The sequence below is a fragment of the Anolis carolinensis genome, chromosome 3, assembly GCF_035594765.1.
Source record: "Anolis carolinensis isolate JA03-04 chromosome 3, rAnoCar3.1.pri, whole genome shotgun sequence".
Lineage (NCBI taxonomy): Eukaryota > Metazoa > Chordata > Lepidosauria > Squamata > Dactyloidae > Anolis > Anolis carolinensis.
In genome coordinates, this window is record NC_085843.1 from 183,767,466 (window position 1) to 183,788,444 (window position 20,979).

At 42.1% G+C, this 20,979-nt stretch overlaps 1 long non-coding RNA gene across 1 annotated transcript; it reads right to left on the minus strand.

The window, feature by feature from the left end:
• Positions 1-11,994: 11,994 nt before the first annotated feature.
• LOC134297689 (uncharacterized) lies at positions 11,995-20,948 on the minus strand. Its single transcript, XR_010004524.1, has 2 exons — positions 20,576-20,948; positions 11,995-13,578 (listed from the first exon to the last, which is right to left on the minus strand). It is a non-coding gene; the product is annotated as an uncharacterized LOC134297689 (long non-coding RNA).
• Between the last annotated feature and the right edge of the window lie 31 nt (positions 20,949-20,979).

Sequence of the window (20,979 nt, forward strand, 5' to 3'; positions counted from 1 at the left end):
CTTGTAATGCCTCTAACGGCATGCTCTTTAAAGATAACGAGCTCACACAAACAAATTACAGCTTGTTAAATAGTTTCCAGCTATGCCAAAAGAAAGACCGAACAGCAGATCAGGCAGGTGATCCAAGAAGGTTATGTTAGAGAACCAAGCAGGGAACTGAAATGATACCCTTCCGTTAATAGGCTTGTAGAGAGCCAGGAATTTGACCCATCCACCAGCAAAGCGAAAAGCATCCTTCTGCTGTCCTTCCCCCCTGAGTTCAGAGGGGTGGGAGCAGAAAGGTCACAGATGCCAAAACAGCCTTCTGCTGTCCAAAATGGCCCATTTGGTTGCTAGTCAACAGAGCAGATGTGAAATCCAGCATCTTACTTTCAGCAGCGACCTCTTCCAAGGGCATGAGGGGCTTGAGTAGCACAGCTTGATTTGCTTGTTTTAAACTGGAATAAAGATAAAAAATGTATTACTTCCCTTTCATGAGAAACAAATGCAGTCATTACTAATAGTCAACACGGATTTACCAAAAACAAGTCATGCCAGACTAATCTGATCTCTTTTTTCGATAGAGTTACGAGTTGGGTCGATACAGGGAATGCCGTGGATGTAGCCTACCTGGATTTCAGTAAGGCCTTCGACAAAGTCCCCCACGACCTTCTGGCAAACAAACTAGTAAAAATGTGTTGTCGAAGGCTTTCATGACCGGGATCACAGGGTTGTTGTATGTCTTTCGGGCTGTGTGGCCATGTGGTCACACAGCCCGAAAGACATACAACAAACTAGTAAAATGTGGGCTAGACAAAACTACAGTTAGGTGGATCTGTAACTGGCTAAGCAAACAAACCCAAAGGGTGCTCACCAATGCGTCGTCTTCATCTTGGAAAGAAGTCACGAGTGGAGTGCTGCAGGGTTCCGTCCTGGGCCCGGTTCTGTTCAACATTATTAACGACTTAGACGAAGGGTTAGAAGGCACAATCATCAAGTTTGCAGATGACACCAAACTGGGAGGGATAGCCAACACTCCAGAAGAAAGGAGCAGAATTCAAAACGATCTTAACAGACGAGAGAGATGGGCCAAAACTAACAAAATGAAGTTCAACAGGGACAAATGCAAGATACTCCACTTAGACAGAAAAACAATGTAATGCAAAGATACAGAATGGGGGACGCCTGGCTAGACAGCAGTACATGTGAAAAAGATCTTGGAGTCCTTGTGGACAACAAGTTAAACATGAGCCAGCAATGTGATGCGGCTGCTAAGAAAGCCAACGAGATTCTGGCCTGCATCAATAGGGGTATAGCGTCTAGATCCAGGGAAGTCCTGCTCCCCCTCTATTCTGCCTTGGTCAGGCCACACCTGGAATACTGTGTCCAATTCTGGGCACTGCAGTTGAAGGGAGATGTTGACAAGCTGGAATGTGTCCAGAGGAGGGCAACTAAAATGATTAAGGGTCTGGAGAACAAGCCCTATGAGGAGAGGATTAAAGAACTGGCCATGTTTAGCCTGCAGAAGAGAAGGCTAAGAGGAGACATGATAGCCATGTACAAATATGTGAGGGGAAGTCATAGGGAGGAGGGAGCAAGCTTGTTTTCTGCTGCCCTGCAGACTAGGACACGGAACAAAGGCTTCAAACTACAGGAAAGGAGATTCCACCTGAACATCAGGAAGAACTTCCTCACTGTGAGGGCTGTTCGACAGTGGAACTCTCTCCCCGGGGCCGTGGTGGAGGCTCCTTCTTTGGAGGCTTTTAAACAGAGGCTGGATGGCCATCTGTCGGGGGTGCTTTGAATGCAATTTCCTGCTTCTTGGCAGGGGGTTGGACTGGATGGCCCATGAAGTCTCTTCCAACTCTACTATTCTATGATTCTATTCTATGAGTTGCGTTTTATATTGGAAATTGGAAAAAATTTATATTGGAAGTTGGAAAAATTTTGCTAAATTCCCAGATGTACAATTTAGTCTTGGAGGACTTGGGATGAGTGCAAATTCTCAGAGCACAGAAGTATGGCTGTATGGTTAGACTTTGCAACTCTCAGCTGTTTTCAAAGAAGAAGCCACATTAGTGTCTTACAGCATAAAAAGAGGAAATAAGGTGCAAAAAGGGGAAGGGGGAATACAGCAATATCTTTAAGAGAGTTTTGAAGCCAGGAAAATGGACTTTTGTTAAGCAGATGACCACAGTAAAAATCTGAAAGACCTGTATACCTCACCCAGCACATTGAACATTTAAGGCAAGAGATAAGGTTTGGACCTTGTTACATTCTATCCGACTCTCACAACGATATTCTTTGTAATCTGAGGCTTTAACATAACCCTGTACTGCATCTGAAGAAGTGGGCTTATATACACAAAAGCTCATGCTAAAATAGAAATCAGTTAGTCTTGAATGTGATGCCACATTTTGTTTTCCTCCCACCCCCCTTCCTCTTTTTAATGCTACCTCTTTGAAACCTTAAGGCATTTTTACTACGAGGAAATAACAATTCAAAAGCAGTGTCACAAAGTGCAATTCGGGGGGGGGGGGGGGGAGTATAAAATGTAATAAACCTTTAAAAATTACTTTCATTGATATTTCAAAAAAGTTTTGGACATTTGGGTCAAAATTCTCTCTGTAACAAGCCCTATTATTACAGAACACATGAGCTGCATATATCTTCTTAAAGGGGAGTAGGGGCAGAGTAAAGAGATAGAGCATGTAAAATTTTAATTGAAGAGATAGTTATGTTATCGAAACCCTGGAACCCCAAAAAGGACTCCAATATCTACAGCCCATGGAAATACCAAGAAGAGTCCCAGTGATTAAGCTTGTGGGTGACCTTTCCCCCAGAAACCCAATCCAGCTAACCTTCACAAACAACCTCTTATTGTTGTTGTTATTATGATTATTTATTAATGTATTGCCCGCTTCTCCTTGCAACTTAAATATAATAATAATAATAATAATAATAATAATAATAATAATAATAATAATAATAATAACTTTATTTTTATACCCCGCCTCTATCTCCCCGGAGGAGACTCAGGGCGGCTTACATGGGGCCAAGCCCGAATAAAAACAGTAGCAGTATAAAACACAGCAATAGACAACAACTTGCACAATAAAAAATAAATAAAAAAAATATATAGGTATGCTACAATCTACAAGTTGCACAAGCATGCACATACACACCAGGGAACAACATAGGGCAAATCCCATCATCCCTTCAGGCATAATCTCTTAACAATACCTCCATGTACCCAACAATAAACTAATCCTGGGGCAGAACTGAAAGATCACAGAGGTGGCATCCACTTTGGCCAAGTGAAAAAACCTCTGTTCTTAGCTTTCAACCTGTTTGTGTCTCATTCAATCATTTGGAGTCTAGGCATGCTGAGGCCCTGAACCCATGAAATTGTGGAAGCTGAAATCACGTAACAGTTAGTTTGCTTTAGGATTTATTTCTACAGCCTGGCACTTTCCAAATATGCCAAATCCCACCTTGCCCAACTCCATAATCAGGCTGTGGAATACGTGAGCATTTGGAAACTACCAGGATGTAGAAGAAAGATTAAATTTTTAAAGAGCACTTTTGAAGGAACTGAAAACAAAATGTGCTCCTTTAGACAACACTGGAAACCATATTCTTATATGCCATTTTTTCTGGTTGTCCTTTGCACTCATGTTAATGATTAATGTAATAGCAAATGAACACATCAAAAATTTTCCCCATTAAAGATTCATGTAAATAGATTAAAATTTCTAGTTCATAAATAGCTAACAAAACATTTAAACCTTTGTACATAAATGTTCCAGTCTCTAATAAGGTCTTCACTCCATTAATGGCACTCATCTTGTATAATTCCAATGATTAAGATCCCTGATCACTCTGATCTTTCCACTTCAGATCAAATTATTTTTCTTGACAGTTGTCCAAATACCTGGAAAATGTTGCTCTAGGCCAGGGGTGTCAAACTCATTTTCATCAAGAACCATATCAGCTTTATGGTTGCCTTTAAAGGGCCGATGAATTCATGGATGAAGAATTTGTGGATACTGAGGGCCAAGTATTTTTATTATTTTTTTACGAATGATAATCTCTACGCAAAGAGTGAGGCTTGGAAAATTGGAAAGTCAATCAAGTACTTGATGGGTCCTGGGTCCTGGGGGTTGCTGGCAATCAGTCTCTCAGCAGGGAGTCCACTGGAAAAAATCTATGTTGTTTCTCAAGGCAGCCACATAATCCAAAGTCACAAGATATTTGATAACCTTGGGTCTAATGGCTCTTGTGCTGGGCCACTGTACATCAGGGGCTCAGTTATACAAACAGAATGGTAACAAATTTGAGCTGGCAGTTCAATTATATATAATTTTGCAACAGTGAAGATGTTAGGGAAAAAGTAAAGAGACACTCAGTGGACAGAGAGAAAGACCCGGGTCTGTCTTGGGTGACAGGTGAGGGAATAGTCAATAGTCACAGCCTAATCTTGGCTCCAGGAGTTTCATCAGAATCACAAAAGGAGAGTTGACCAGGTTAACGAGTTAGAGCTCATGTACTCATCGCTGACGATGGAGGCCCAGATCACTGCCATAAGTAAGCAGGCCTTTTTTCATCTTCGCCAGGCAAAGAAATTGGCATCCTACCTCTCGACAGAAGCATTGGCAATGGTAATCCATGCAACAGCCACCACTAAGTTGGATTATTGTAACGCCTTATATGCCGGCCTTCCGAAGACAAAAACCCAGAAGATCCAAATGGTCCAAAATGCGGTGGCCAGGCTGTTAGCGGGATCATCTATAAGATCCCATATTACACCGATTCTGAAACAACTGCACTGGCTACCAATAGAAGATCGGATCGCTTACAAGATACTGATCCTGACATTTAAAGCTCTAAATGGCCAAGGACCATTATATCTTAGGGACCGCCTCATTCCTTTTTTCCATCAGTGGTCACCTCGATCCTTCCCGGAAAATCTCCTATACGTACCGGGCCCTAGGGAGGTACACCTGGAAGCTACAAGGCAAAGAGACTTTTCGATCTATGCTCCAATTCTGTGGAACTCATTGCCTCCATATCTTAGAGCAATGTCGGAGTTGCGACTTTTTGGAAAAGCGCTCAAGACTTGGCTGTTTGGTTGTGCATTTAAGTAAATCAGATCTAATTTGCCAAATAGTCACTGTTGAATGTTTTCAGGTTGAATGTTTTTATGTTGAATGTTTTTATGATGAATGTTTTTTATATTGTGGAATGATATTTTAAATTGTTAGTCGCTCGGAGCACTCTGGTGGAGAGCGACTAATTAAGAAATGAAGTGAAGTGAAGTGAAGTGAAGATCTTCCTGGATGTTCAGTTTCACAACCGTTTCCCAAGCACATTTTATATTATGTTTCTTTGGATGACTGGGAATATGTCTATAGATGTACCCTTGTTTTCTGTGTATATATGTGAATCTTCTCCCCTCTCTGTTTATTAATAAATCATAAACCTGAATCAAGACATGACCGGGGGGGGGGGGCAGGCATTAATCCAGGAATGTTTGGAGTTGTGCTGGGGCTGAACCTCAGCTAAGATCTGTAAAAATATGTTATATATTTATTAGTATTATTAGGGGGTCAATTTTTCAATTACATGCTGATCCCTTTACAAGTCTCCATATACTTCACTTTGCTTAGCTTGTATGGAAATAAATAAAGGTGGACTTGCAGAGCTGGCCAACAACCAACATAGTTATATTTTATAAATACAACAGTGTGAACCTACTGGACTTTGATAGCAAGGAGAGAAGGGACATCTCACAAAAAATGTAGAAAAGGAGGCAGCAACAGCCAAGGGAAAGAAAGCTGGTTCAAAGCTCAGTGGGTAAAGATATTACAGCTACATAAATCTCATTTCATGCACAGCCACATTTGTATACACATTCTTACCAGTTGGTGGGCATCTCACCCATAACCATTAAGAAACCAAATGTCCGTTTGTACATTTGGTGGCAGCTTGGCTCCAAAGAAGAAGTTACTGACCCCAATTTAGTTATGGAGAAAATGACTTCTGCTTGATCCAAACAAACAGTGCTGATTGTCAAAAAGACATTTCAACTGAAAGGTATATGGATACACTGTGAAATCTCTCATCCTGGAAGACAGAGGACCAGCTGCATTCTCCTCCACCTCCTGGCACATCTTCTCCAATTCTTTGGCTCTCATCACAAATGAAATAAGAGCAAAGACAAAAGGTCTAGTAGCATCAACTCTCCTGGTGCCAACTGGGCCTTGTTTTCCAGAATATAAGAATCCTAACTTGTTTACAGTATTACTTTACAATGTACTTCAAAGAGCTTACTTATTGGTGCAGTGCTTTAAACAGGCTACTCAGTGCCAATGAAATGAAGATGAGCCAGGGAAATATATTGAAATATAGGCTGCTATTTTTTAATACAGTCAAATCTAGTTAATGCTACAATGCTTTGGCTGGCAGATGCTCCCCAAGGTTGTCTGTGAGAATCTTTCCTAGCTGTCTTATTCAGATCTTTTCAGCTGAAGATCCCAGGATGTGAACTAACTGGGATTGTAAAGCAAAGTGCAGCCCTCCAGACGTTATTGGACTTTGCTTCACAGCAGCCTTAGTCAGAAATAAAAAATGCTGGGAGTTGCAGCCCAATTTCAGAAGGACCGCAGAATTCCCATCCTATTGAAAATATACACTCATGAATGAAAGCAGTGTCTAGGTTAATATTCTGAGGAAAATCTAGTGGGGCTTAGAAAACTTATTTTATGAACTCTGACTCCAAGAATTCCTCTTAGCATGTTGTACATGAAATTCTGGAACTTTAAAGAGTGAGCACATTACACCCATATTCAAGTCATTCCACTGGTTGCCAAGTAGGTCCTGGGCAAAGTACAAAGTGTTGGTTTTGACCTTTAAAGCCCTAAATTATCTACAGGATCACCTTCTTATAATCCACCCTGTACTCTTAGGTTCTCTGGATGATACTTACGCCAACCAGACAAATCCCAACTGGAAACCATCACCCAGAGGGCCTTTTCATCAGCTGCCCCAAGACTGTGGAATGACCTGCCAACAGAGCTTCAACACCTAAATGAACTGTAGGAATTCAAGACACAACTGAAGACCTACTTCTTTTGGCAGGCCTAACCAGTTAGTTTTAAATTTTAAATGTACATTCTATTTGTATTGTATTTTAATCCTTGCACTATGTATTTTAATATATGTGTCTTGTGGTGGTGTGTTTTAATGTCTAATTTAATGTTATGTGTTTTATGTGGATGTGTTTTACTGTGTTGTGCTCCACCTTGAGCCATGAGGAGTGGAAGATAATTTTGTATTATTATTAACCAAAAGTACATATTGTAGATTTTGACTTCTGGTTTCCTTAAAACCAGAACAGCTACAGAAAGGACTTTAGCTTAGTCCTCATAATCCCACAAGAATAGCTTGAATAGGTAAAATGTATACAATTAAAAACCAGGAAGAAAATTAAAGTCCATATGATAAAATTCTAACAACCAAACCAAATTATTTCCATTAAATTAAGGAAGAAAACAAAATAAGAATTTAGGTATGATGCTAGGTATATAGGTATTTTCTTAATGAATTTGAAAGTTAATTCTCATAGAGAGAGTATTCGTGAGATCTGAAAGTCTGAAAGCACAGACAGGATCATGTTTAAGGAAAACATTGGATGGTCATAAGTTTGCTCAGTTCATTAAACAAGAGGAACACAGGAAGGTTTGTGATGGAATGTTAAAACATTAGAATATCCAACTTCAGAAAGGTCAGTTCTGCTTGATGCACTTAGCATGAAGTGGCAGAATGGGCATTAATTCAGAAGATGCAACTGTGTTGCTTAAAAACTAAAAAGAAAGTGTAGGTTTCCCTCTTACTTTAAGAAAATGAAGAAAAACATTGCTGATTCTGTACCTTGATGTCTTCCCTGCATAACTCTCTTTTTAAAGATGGAAAGTGGAATGCCCACTGTCCATGACATCTGAATTATTTCCACTTCAGCATCTGATGAAATTGAAGGAGCCGTTGCATATGAAAATCCATTTCTGTTGGGTGTAAAGATGCCACTTAACTCTTGCTCACAACTATTTGCCAGAATGTCCACCTTACAGAACAATAGCCCTGTGGTTGAATCCTGTCATGGCTTCATCCTGTGAACTCTTGAAGGCTATACTTTGGTGAGAACCATAAATACCCCTCCGCAAACCACAAATCCCGATTTCACAGGATGCGCCATGGTTGTTAACAAAATGTCTTGGAGGCCTCTCATTCAAAGTGCTGCCATATGGCAAAGCTGATTTAGTGGTCATTACTAGTAAGTTAAAATAGAATCCTATCACTGTGTAGTATTATGGGGATCTAAGGGGCTCAGGAACAGGTGAGGGTGAAGAGGCAGAAGGTCAAGCAAATAGAAAGGTCATAGATTTTGGAAAATGGAAATCTCCATAACCGTTTGGAGATTTTATAATCTTTGGAAAGGTATGATCTTGTTACAAGTCATAGCCTTTTGGGAGAATGATGCCATAACCTCTTTGTAAAAAGCATGACCTGTTAGCAGTCATAACCTTTTGGGAAAATGGCATTCATGCAAATGAAATTCAGCATACACACCAGAGTTACCCAAAAAAATCTACTCTCCCTTAAAATATATTTGCATTTAAATCATGCTCTCAAGAGACAAAATAAGCAGACTTCTTTAAAAGTAACGTAGTTGGTGGGGGAGGAGGAAGTGCTCTCAATGAACTCCCAGGGAGAAGTGCAACAGGGTTCTTGCGACCCTGGAGAAGGATAGGTGTGGTAGCCTCCATGGCAGCCCCTCTGGGCTGAAGGTCCTGCTGTTTAATTCCAGATCCGTCAAGGGAAAATCATCTATTATCCAGGATTTAATCCTGGATGAACAGGCGGATCTGGCCTGCATCACCGAGACTTGGCTGGACGACCTGGGTGGGGTTAGTCTCACCCAGCTCTGTCCTCCGGGTTTCGGGGTGCATCAGCAGGCCAGGCCAGGAGGGCGGGGAGGTGGGGTTGCGGTGGTCTTCCGGCAGTCTATCGCCCTGGTCAGATGCGTAGCCTTGCAATCTGCTGGGTCTGAGTGTCTCCACTTGAAGGTGGGTACCTGGGACAGTTTGGGGGTTCTGCTGGTGTACCGTCCACCCCGTGACACAGCAGTCTCCCTGCCTGAGCTAGCAGAGGTGGTCTCTGGCGTGGTGCTGGGTTCCCAGCGCCTGGTGGTGCTGGGGGACTTCAACATTCATGCTGAGGCCACCTTGACAGGTGCAGCTCAGGAATTCATGGCTGCCATGATGACCATGGGTCTGTCCCAAATAATATCAGGTCCCACTCATCAAGCGGGACATACACTCGACCTAGTCTTTCTGGCGGGCAACGGTTTGGTCGGAGTGGAAGAGCAAATTATTCTTCCATTGTCATGGTCCGACCACTATCTGATCAGTTTAAGACTTACCACATCCTCAAACCTCCGCAGGGGTGGTGGACCTATTAAGATGGTCCGCCCCAGGAGACTTATGGATCCTGAGGGATTCCTGAGGTCTCCTGGGGATCTGTCTGCCATGGAAGCTGACGATCCTGTTGAGTTGTCCAGGGCAATAGACACGATCGCTCCCGAACGTCCCCTCTCGCTACGTGGAATTGCCCCAGCTCCCTGGTTCACCGGGGAGCTGGCGGAGATGAAACGTGTGAGAAGGAGACTAGAGTGCCGCTGGCGGACAACTCGTGATGTATCGGACCGAGCACGGTCTAGAGCCGCTATTAGGGCCTATTCCGCGGCGTTGCGGGCAGCCAGGAAGGCTTTCTCGACTGCCCGCATCGCGTCTGCAACAAATAGATCCTCAGAGTTGTTTCGGGTTGTTGGGGAGCTCCTCCACCCTCCTCAGGCTGGAGGGGCACCTGACATCCCGGCAACTCGGTGTAGCGAGTTTGCTCACCATTTTGCAGACAAAGTCGCTCAGATTCGTTCCGACTTAGATGCTGGCCTTGTTGCAATGCCAGGTGAGGTAACCGAGGCTTCTGTCTGTTTGAACTTGTGGGATTCGTTTCAGCTTGTGCAGCCTGATGATGTGGACAAGATTCTTGGAGCGGTGAGGGCGACCACCTGTGCCCTTGACCCTTGCCCATCTTGGCTTTTAAAACAGGCCAGTGGTGGGTTGGTTGATTGGTTTTTGAGAATAATTAATGCCTCTTTGGGGCAGGGTAGATTTCCATCTTGCCTAAAACAAGCGGTGGTGAGACCTGTCTTGAAGAAGGCCTCCCTAGATTCGACCAACCTGTGTAACTACAGACCAATCTCCAACCTTCCATTTTTGGGCAAGTTCTTGGAGCGGGTGGTTGCCTCTCAGCTCCAGGAATTCTTGGATGATACGGATTTTCTAGACCAATCACAGTCTGGCTTCAGGCCTGGTTTCAGTACCGAGACGGCTTTGGTCGCCTTGGTGGATGACCTCCGCAGGGAACTGGACAGGGGGAGTGTGTCCCTTCTGGTTCTCTTCGACATCTCAGCGGCCTTCGACCATGGTATCCTTCTGGGACGTCTCTCTGGGATGGGCCTTGGAGGTGCTGTTTTGCAGTGGCTTCAGTCCTTCCTGGAGGGGCGTTCCCAGATGGTGAAGCTGGGGGACACCTGCTCGGACCCCTGGCCATTGTCCTGTGGGGTCCCGCAAGGTTCTATTCTGTCCCCCATGCTTTTCAATATCTACATGAAACCGCTGGGCGAGGTCATCCGGGGTTTTGGAGTTCGGTGCCATCTCTATGCGGATGACACCCAACTCTATTACTCTTTTCCACCAAAATCCAAGGAAGCCCCTCGGATACTGGATCAGTGTCTAGCCACTGTGTTGGCCTGGATGAGGGCAAACAAGCTGAGACTTAATCCTGATAAGACAGAGGTCCTCCAGGTCAGTCGCAAGTCTGATCGGGGTATTGGGTGGCAACCTGTACTTGACAGGGTCGCACTCCCCCTGAAGGCGCAGGTCCGTAGCTTGGGGGTCCTCCTGGATTCGGGGCTGACTCTTAAGGCTCAGGTGTCAGCCGTGGCCGGGAGGACCTTTGCACAATTAAAACTTGTGCACCAGCTGCGACCATACCTCGAGAAGTCTGATCTGACCATGGTGGTCCATGCCTTAGTTACCTCTAGACTGGACTATTGCAATGCGCTCTACGTGGGGCTGCCTTTGAAGACGGCTCGGAAATTGCAACTAGTACAACGTTCGGCTTCCAGGTATCTAACTGGAGCAAATTACAGGGCACGTTCAACGCCTCTGTTTAAGGATCTCCACTGGCTGCCATTTACCTTCCGAGCCCAATTCAAGGTGCAGGTTCTTACCTACAAAGCCCTAAACGGTTTGGGACCCGCCTACCTTAGAGACCGCATTTCCCCCTACGAACCCGCACGATCTCTTCGCTCGTCGGGGGAGGCCCTTCTCTCACTTCCACCACCCTCGCAGGCGCGGTTGGTGGGGACGAGAGAGAGGGCCTTCTCTGTCGTGGCCCCCCAGCTTTGGAACTTGCTCCCTAGGGAGATTAGGCTGGCCCCCACCCTCCTCTCCTTCCGGAAGAACCTGAAAACCTGGCTTTTCCGGAAAGCCTTTGATGAGTGAATTCTGCTGGTTCAAGTTGTCTGCCTACATAATAATAGACCCACTGATTCGCCTTCTTATTGTCATTATTGTCATTTCTAGTACTTTAATGACTATGTCAATTACGTAACTACCTCCCCCCAATTTGACACATTCGCCCTTTGGCCTAGACTTGTGTTTTATATCTGTTTTTAACGCTTTTTCCTGCAATATTGTTTTTATGATGGTTTTACTGATATTGTTGATTTATTGTTGTAAATTTATGTGTTTTGATTTGTTTTTATATTGTGATGTTGGGCAAGGCCCCATGTGAGCCGCCCCGAGTCCCTACGGGGAGATGGGGCGGGATACAAGAATAAAATTATTATTATTATATTATTATTGGTTTACTCACAAACTTCATGTATTCAGCATACAGATCTTTATCAATTCAGTTACAAATAGTTTTGAAATAGTTTCTGCATGTAGGTAACACAGGGCAACATTCTTAGAATCAACAGTCCATAGTCCAATGGCATCTAATAGTTTCTGTACAGAATACTGTTCCTGCATTGAAGTCTGAAGCATAACTTCTTACTGAAGTCTAAACTGAACCGTTTCTAAAATGGAGTCTGAGTTCTGAACAAGCCCAGTTCTGATCACATGGTCTGTAGCCCCTCCCACAACAAAGAGTTAAGGTAAAATTGCATGCCAATACAGACATATAAAATACAGTAAGCAATCTGAATTATATACACAACATATAACTAGTGGAAGCTTGAGAAGGTTGCTATTTCCAACAATAGCATCATAGAGTTATTTTATCATTGTGTATTGAATGTGTTTTTATAACTTGTTTTATTGTGTCTGATTTGTTTTACTGCTTGTTTTTATATTGTTGACGACCGGGCTTGGCCCCATGTAAGCCACCCCGAGTCCCTTCAGGGAGATGGGGCGGGGTATAATAATAAAATAATAATAATAATAATAATAATAATAATTATTATTATTATTATTATTATTATTATTATTATTATTATTATTATTATTATTATAGAGTTGGAAGAGATCACACGGGCCATTTAGTCCAACTCACTGTCATGCAGGAAAAGTACAATCAAAATGCCCCTGACAGATGGCCATCTAGTCTCTACTTAAAAGCCTCCAAGGAAGGAGCTTCCAGCACACTCTGAGGCAGAGGGTTCCACTGTTGAACAGTTCTTATGGTCAGGAAGTTCTTCCTACTATTCAGGTGGAATCTTATTTCCTGTCATTTGAACACTCTGCTCTGAATCCTTGTTTCCAAGGCAGCAGAAAACAAGCCTACTCCTTCTTCCTTATGACAGCATATTTAAATATGGTGATCATGTCTCCTCTCAACCTTCTCTTCTACAGGCTAAACAACCAGCTCTTTAAGACACTCTTCATAGGGAACCCTCATCTGGACACATTTCAGCTTGGTAATATCCCTCTTGCATTGTGGCACCCAGAATTGGACACAGTATTCCAGGTGAGGTCTGACCATTACTTCTCTTGATCTAAGCACTACACTCCTTTTGATGTAGCCCAAAATCCCATTGACTTTTTAAGCTGCTGCATCACATTGTTGTCCTGGGGACCATATGATAAGGATCATTTCATTTTCCATGGTCCCATGGTGTTTTCCATGGTTTGGGTGGTATAATCTTGTAAGAAACATGACAAGGGAGAAATGTGCCAGGAGGAAGGCGTGTCAAGCCAACCCTGACCACGACCATTTTCCATCTGGAAACTGATGTCTTCACTGCAGAAGAACATGCGGGTCAAGAATAGGCCTCCACAGCCACCTACGCATCCACCGCCGACACAACACTTGGAGGACCATCATCCTTGAGCTACGAGGGATCGCCTAAGTAAGTAATCTTGTGAGTTAGTGTCAACCTCATGGAAATGAATGGAGCCAGACATCATGCAACAATTCCGATTTAATTCCCAAAGACAGGAAGACTTGCTGGATTGTTGTTCACAAGAGCTGCAGAGAGAGTGAGAGAGAGAGTATAAAAGTGACGTATGCAGAGTTGATCGAAGGCAAACTGGCTCGTTTTACAGCCTGCAGGGAAAACAACCCATCATATATTCTCCCAATGACAAACAACTGAGAAAGTAATTGAGAGCCTCGCAGAAACCAATGTTGTTACCTCAGCATTATTGATTTTTGTCAGACATCTTAATCTAACACATGACAAAACATTGGCTATCACAGTAAGATATAGCTTTCAAAGAAAAATGATATTTATAAAGGGGGTTTATGATCCAAGTTAGAAATTCATTTGAAGCCAGGCCCAGGCTATAAATGAAGAGAGGAAACAGAACTTTTCCATCAAATGCCTTTTCTATTCCATTTCTTGAAGAAAAACAACAGAGAACAGCTTGGATGATGCATGTCTCTGAAGAAACAAAGATTTTTTAAAAACCAGGGGATTTAAAATCCTCTGCCTCATTCAATTCATGTCAACTTTTGGAAACTCAGGTCTTCCCTAGCACACAGTGGAGGGCTGCTTGAAAGTATGCTTCATTATAGACACTGCCCTGGATCTCCTCCTTCTCTCTCTGCAACTTACTGCTCACATGTCTGGAAGCAAATCCTAACGCTTACACACTCAAACTACTCTTGTTGGAAACTAGACTGGAGAGAATTCCAAGAGAGCAATAAAACAAGCCTTTTATTATTATCACAGCTGATAATAAGGCAAAACAGCCGCAGGTACCCACATTTGTGGGTACGTACTACTCAAATGGCCATCACCACATGTGCTTAGTAAACAAAGACTTTTATACCTTTTGGCTTATCTAGAATTGACCAATGGCTTAGGATCTTCCCCACCTTCCACACCTACTTTGGCACAAGTGATACCAATGACCTAACTTGTTTACTCTGAGCTTTCTTCTCCCTTTGGAACTTCCTGGAGAAAGGCATCAGCCCCCAAGAAGGGAGGGGCACAGGCCCTGTGTTGCACATACTACTTTGGTTCATACAAAGTGCTTATATTGTCTATATAAAGGCTATATGATATATGCAGAGGCAAAGCTATGTTAGGCAAAATTTTACTATTTTCTGGCTTATGGTCCCTACAGTCTCATTCCAAGAAATTCATTATTTCTCAAAAATCAAGTCAACAATTGGTAGAAGATTGGAGACAGACAGAAGTACATCACAGTGGACAGCTTAATGGTGAAATTTAGTGCTGCAAGATGTGGTGTAGTGATGGTTTTAAAGGGGTATCCAATAGTCACGAAGAGTGGGTCCATCAGCTCCAGATCTTCACAGGTGTCAAATTAATACAGAGTAAACTGGGAAATCCGGATTAATCTGGATTAATCTGAGGCATTGTTTGGATGCCTCAGGTTAACTGGAGCCCCGTACAGGGAGAGATCCACTCCCATGTTGTGGCAGCTCCACTGGCTGCCAGTCCACTTCCAGGCTAAATACAAAGTTCTGGTCATTACCTTTAAAGCCCTTAATGGCTCGGGTCCAGGCTATTTGACTGAACGCATTTCCTCTTACAAACCAGCCCCGGGCACTGCGGTCAGTGGAGGTTCTGCTCTCGGTTCCACCCCAATCTCAAGTACGGCTGGTGGGAACGAGAGAGAGGGTCTTCTCCGTGGTTGTCCCCCACCTCTGGAACTCTCTCCCTAAAGAAATAAAACTGGCCCCCTCCCTTCTCTCCTTCAAAAAACAACTGAAGACCTATTTATGCTCACTAGCATATGGAGAGGAGGAGGATTAGAAAAAGAAAGATCACTACCGGGCCCTGGATGAGAACTGTATTGTATTTGGACCTTCCTAGTCCACGCCAGTCCAATGGTCAGCGTTTGACCCACACTGTGAACTCTAGTTGGCTGTTGTAAACTAATGTGGATGATTGTTTGGATTTTTTAAATATAATTTTGTTTGACTACACGTAGTTTAATTTATTGATGTTAGGTTTAATTTATTGATGTTAGACTTTAAATTGATGTGGGGTTTTAATGTTATTTTTATATGTAGGGTTTCTCTGGGATTTTTATGTCAGTATTTGTTTGTTTACGGAGGCATTGAATGTTTGCCATTTTATGTTGGAATCCGCCCTGAGTCCCCTCGGGGAGATAGGGCCGAATACAAATAAAGTTGTTGTTATTATTATTATTATTATTATTATTATTATTATTATTATTATTATTATTATGGGTTGCGGGTTTGGAGCCTGTGTAGAAGGGCCCTCATATAATCCAGTTCAATGCAGATAATCTGGGATTTCTTCTTCATTCACTCAGTCGTTTCCGACTCTTCGTGACCTCATGGACCAGTCCATGCCAGAGTTCCCTGTCGGCCATCGCCACCCCCAGCTCCTTCAAGGATTAGACCCTGGAATATAGGGCATTGTAGATTGAGACTTCAGCTCCCAAGAGCCCCAGACAGAACAGTGGGAAATGCTCAGAGTTGCAGCTTCACAACATCTGGAGGATTGTAGCATCCCCATCCCTGGGTACAGCACTCTGAAATGTTTGAAATACTTTACATGCATTTTTCTAGTTGTGATCCTTTTAACAGCTGCACACTTCTTTTTTCAAAACCCGGTTCCTTTACAACTTTCACAGTAAAATAATTAGGAAACACACTTTTCCTAATCTGAAATTTAAGGACCATGCAGAAATAGTAGTTTGCCATCACTATCCTATGAAATTCTGAGATCTGTAGCTTGTTGTCATCAGAGCTCTTTGAAGGAGAACAATAAATAAATCTCACAAAATTACAAATGCTAGAATTCCATAACATTGAGTGATGACAGTTAATATGGTATCAAACTGCTCTATTTTTGCAGCGTGGATACAGCCTTCATCAATGTTAGTCTCATCCATTTATCCAATGCTTTTGGGTGCAATGCGGTTGCTGTTGCCCGTTTTTGGTCTAAAACTATTTAGTTGCTTGTGATTTCCTTTTTTTCCCATCATTTTAAAATGTATTTGTTATGCAATGCTTTTGACACGAAATAAATAAATAAATGTTAGTCTGTCTTTCTAGTAGTTACTCAAACACAGCACTAGATGGAGCCAGGTTGTTGTAAATCTGATTTATGAAGGTCCTATGAGAAAACCATATAAAATTCCTGAGGTCACCATAAGTCTGTGACTTGAAGGCATATGAATACATACATGCACACTTGCACAAAGATATGCACGCACACTAACATAAACCTTCCTATTAACCTAGCACTCTTTTTGACTAAGAATCTTCTCTGCACTCAAGGGAAATTCAGATTACCTTTGCAGTTCATTTGATTGATGCAAATTAAATGTAAGGCAGCTATTAAATACATATGGCACATGTCAATCATAAACTCTCAAAGCAAGCTTAGTAATATGTATATTTTATGCTGTGACAGCAGCAGGTTGTATGCATTTCCTGCTGCTTTCATAACAGAAAGTAAAGATAAAATATTTATATGGCATATCAATACAGTATATTGTAGTACTTGTCTACTGCTCAATATTACAGCTTGTGGAAGCTGCAAATTGTATTGTAACTTTCAGGTGTTATAAACTTTATCCAGAGCTTGAAGGCAAGGAGATTTAGGTCCCTTCCACACAACCATATAACCCAGAATGTGATGGCACACCCAAGCCTGTGGGAAAACTATGGTGTCTGGCTTTACTCGGGGGCTATCTGTATACCTTCTATTAAAATCAAGACCCTTAACACACAAAGGCACTTTAGGCAAGATGAAAGTTTACTGAAAACAAGATGAATAAAGGGTTAACTCCACCCAGGGCTATTGAAAGATAGCTTAAAACAATACATTACAAAAGGAGATTTTGCTGGTCACAGTCATCTCTCTGGAATCCTTGAAAGTCTTTTATCTCTGATGTAAAGCGATGGACTTGGTCTTCTACTTTGTGAAACTTGGGCTGACCATAAGCTTCTGTTGTCACTGGAACTGATGGTATATGAAGAGTCTGTGCTAAGGATGCCTGTTTGGATTGCTAGGGCCTAGGATTTCCAGATAATTTCCAGGCCTCTTAAACTCTGTAGCTCTATTGCAGAAAGAAAAGAGGACCTGGCAAGAAAGTTCTGTGCAGGCAAATGGACTAAACCAACTAAGGCTGGCCTCTAGTGGGTTTTTTAAGCTCCACCCAAAAACTAATACAAATTGAGACACTGCCATATAATCCAGTTCAGTGTGGATTTTATACAGCTGTATACGGTAAAAGGGACCCAAGAGTAGAAACGGTGGCTCCTTCTACACTGCCATATAAAATCCAGGCTATCTGCTTTGAACTGAATTATATAGCAGTGTAGACTCATATAATCCAGTTCAAAGCAGATATTGTGGATGATCTGATTTGATCATCCGGATCAGGGGTCCCCAAACTTTTTAAACGGAGGGCCAGTTCATGGTCTCTCAGACCGTTGGAGAGACGGACTATAGTTTTTTTAAAAAACTATGAACAAATTCCCATGCACACTGCACATATCTTATTTTGAAGTAAAAAAAACCAAAACGGGAACAAATACAGTCTCAATGTTAATAATAATCATAATCATAATAAAAATAATAAAGAGAATTGGAAGAGACCCCTTGGGCCATTTAGTCCAACCCCAAAAGCACAAGCAAAGAACCCCTGACAGATGGCCACCCAGCCTCAATGTTGTTAATAATAATAATAATAATAATAATAATAATAACTTCCCAAGTGTTTACCATCCGAAAATACATCACACAATCCTAAACGCTTGAGAAGTGTTCGACTTGTGATTTTGTGGTACGAAATCCAGCATATCTAACTTGTTTGCTGTGTCAGACTATGTTGTTGTGCCAATAATAATAATAATAATAATAATAATAATAAATCACATAGGCCTAAATGCTTGGGAAGTGTTCGACTTGTGATTTTGTGATATGCATCTCATTTGCTGTGTTATACTGTGCCCTTCTGTCAATAATAATAATAATAATAATAATAATAAAGAGGGTTGGAAGAGACTCCTTGGGCCATTTAGTCCAACCCCCTTCTGCCTTTGTGCACCAAAAGCACTAGTAAAGCACCCCTTAATAATTATTAATTAAATAATAATTAAAATACTATTATAAACAAGCAAAATTTTGGAAGGCATGCACCAGGCGAGGGAGGAGGTGGGAAAGGCATGTGGAGGAGGAAGGAGCCACCACCGTAGGGGCCGGATAGATGGCTTCGATGGGCTGCATGTGGCCCCCGGGCCTTAGTTTGGGGACCCCTGATCTGGATTATAGGGCAGAGTAGAAGGGGCCTGTGAGACCCCAAAAGCTGCTGGGTGGCAACTTCCAGTAGCCCATGTCAACACAGCTAATGATGCAGAATGGTGGGAGTTGTAGTCCAACAGTGAGTTAGCAAGATCTGAACAAGGCTGCGGCTGAGTACAGCCTTTGGAAGTCTTTCATTAAGATAATCACCATAATTTGAAGCAGACAAACAAAGAAATGCTGGAAAGGCCTGGTGTCAATTCCTAGGGAGAAAAACCAGGAACTTCTGTTATTCTTCAACCTATGTTGGCTCTGGCAATTCCTTCCATCTCGGATAAATTGTAGAGTGAGGAAAAGTTACTTCTGTGGCTACAGTTTTCAGAATCACCCCCAAACAATGGTGTTTTTAGGAACTGTAGAGCAATAAAGTAACATCCGCAGCTCAGGTGTGGAAGAGCCTGGTGTTGTTGTCAATGCCTTGACCTTGGAGCACTTTCCTCCCAGAGTTTCAAGGCCTAGCCGATTTCCTATCTGGGGGGTTTCTGCAGCAGTTCCTCTGCCATCACAACCCAGTGTGGAAACTCACCAGAGCATACCACATGATAGTAACTGAAATACCAGAAAATCTGCAAAATCAGCACCTATTATAAAAAAACCAGACCCAAGGAAAACAACAGCTTGTGCTTGCAGTGCATGCAGACAAAATATGTGATTGGAAACATCCCTGTGATTGGGTAATAAAAACAGCTCTGACCAGAGCACATGCAAATTAGAAAGTTCAAAAAGGAAATTAGCATAAGGGGTTTAGTCGTGTAGGCATATTGACACTGCCTATATAAACTGGACTTAAAATAAGCAGAAGGAAACTATTTGTGAACATAAGGTGGAAGAAAAAAATGCTAAATTATAGAGAAACCAAACCAAAAAAAGGAAAGGAAGTAATTCACTTTTAAAATCAATTTATGTATATATGTTTGTACTTTAGATTTATATGTAATTAGAATTGAGATATGTGCTGCTTAGTATGTAACATGATTTCTGTTTCTGAGTTATAAATATCATGTCTCAAGTGGTTCTATCATAAAGACTTAGAAAAAGTGTATTACACTGCAAAAGCTTTGTTTTTGTGGGACATTCTGCAGCACATTTTATTATAGTTTTTCTATTAATATCTCAGAGTCTCAACCAAATCGACACAGTTTGTGGCAGCCACAAAAATGAAATTTCTGGAGTATAACAACTACTTTCAAAGTATGGACTACACAATTAAACAGGAAATAACACATCAGACGACGAACAGATTTTTTTTTCAAATTTTGTTACATAGTGTTAGGGCCCTTCTACATAGCCATATAATCCAGAATATCAAGGCAGATAATCCACATTATCTGCTTTGAACTGGATTATCTGAGTCTACACTGCCATATAATCCATTTTATTTTATACAGCTGTGTGGAAAAGGCCAAATGTATGCCTGTGTTTGTGTATGCATGTATATTACTGTTGATTTAAACTGTTTATTTTATCATGTTTGATACTTATTATTGATGCATTTAGACTGTTGTTTACATGATTTAAATATGTTGAAAACCGCTTAAAGCCAATCAAAGTGATTAATTATATTTCACTATACCTGATGCACTTTATGTGATGTATTATTATTATTATTATTATTACATTCACACTGGCCTCCAACAGACAAGAGTTCTTTCTCCCACTCTGTACCTTCCACAGATATATAAACCTGCCTTATGTAGTTTTCCAATATACCTCACAACCTCTGAGGATCCTTGCCGTAGATGTGGGCGAAACGTCAGGAGAGAATGCTTCTGGAACATGGCCATACAGCCCAGAAAATGGAGCCCCCAGATGGCGTAGTGGACTAAGTGACTTGAAGGTTGGGTTGCTGACCTGAAAGCTGCCAGGTTCGAATCCCACCTGGGGAGAGTGTGGATGAGCTCCCTCTATCAGCTCCAGCTCCATGTGGGGACATGAGAGAAGCCTCCCACAAGGATGGTAAAAACATCAAAACATCCGGGCGTCCCCTGGGTAACGTCCTTGCAGACGGCCAATTCTCTCACTCCAGAAGCAACTCCGGTTGCTCCTGACACGGAAAAAAAAAAAAGCCCGGAAAATGCACAACAACCTGGTTTTACGTTTCTTCTGAGAACTGC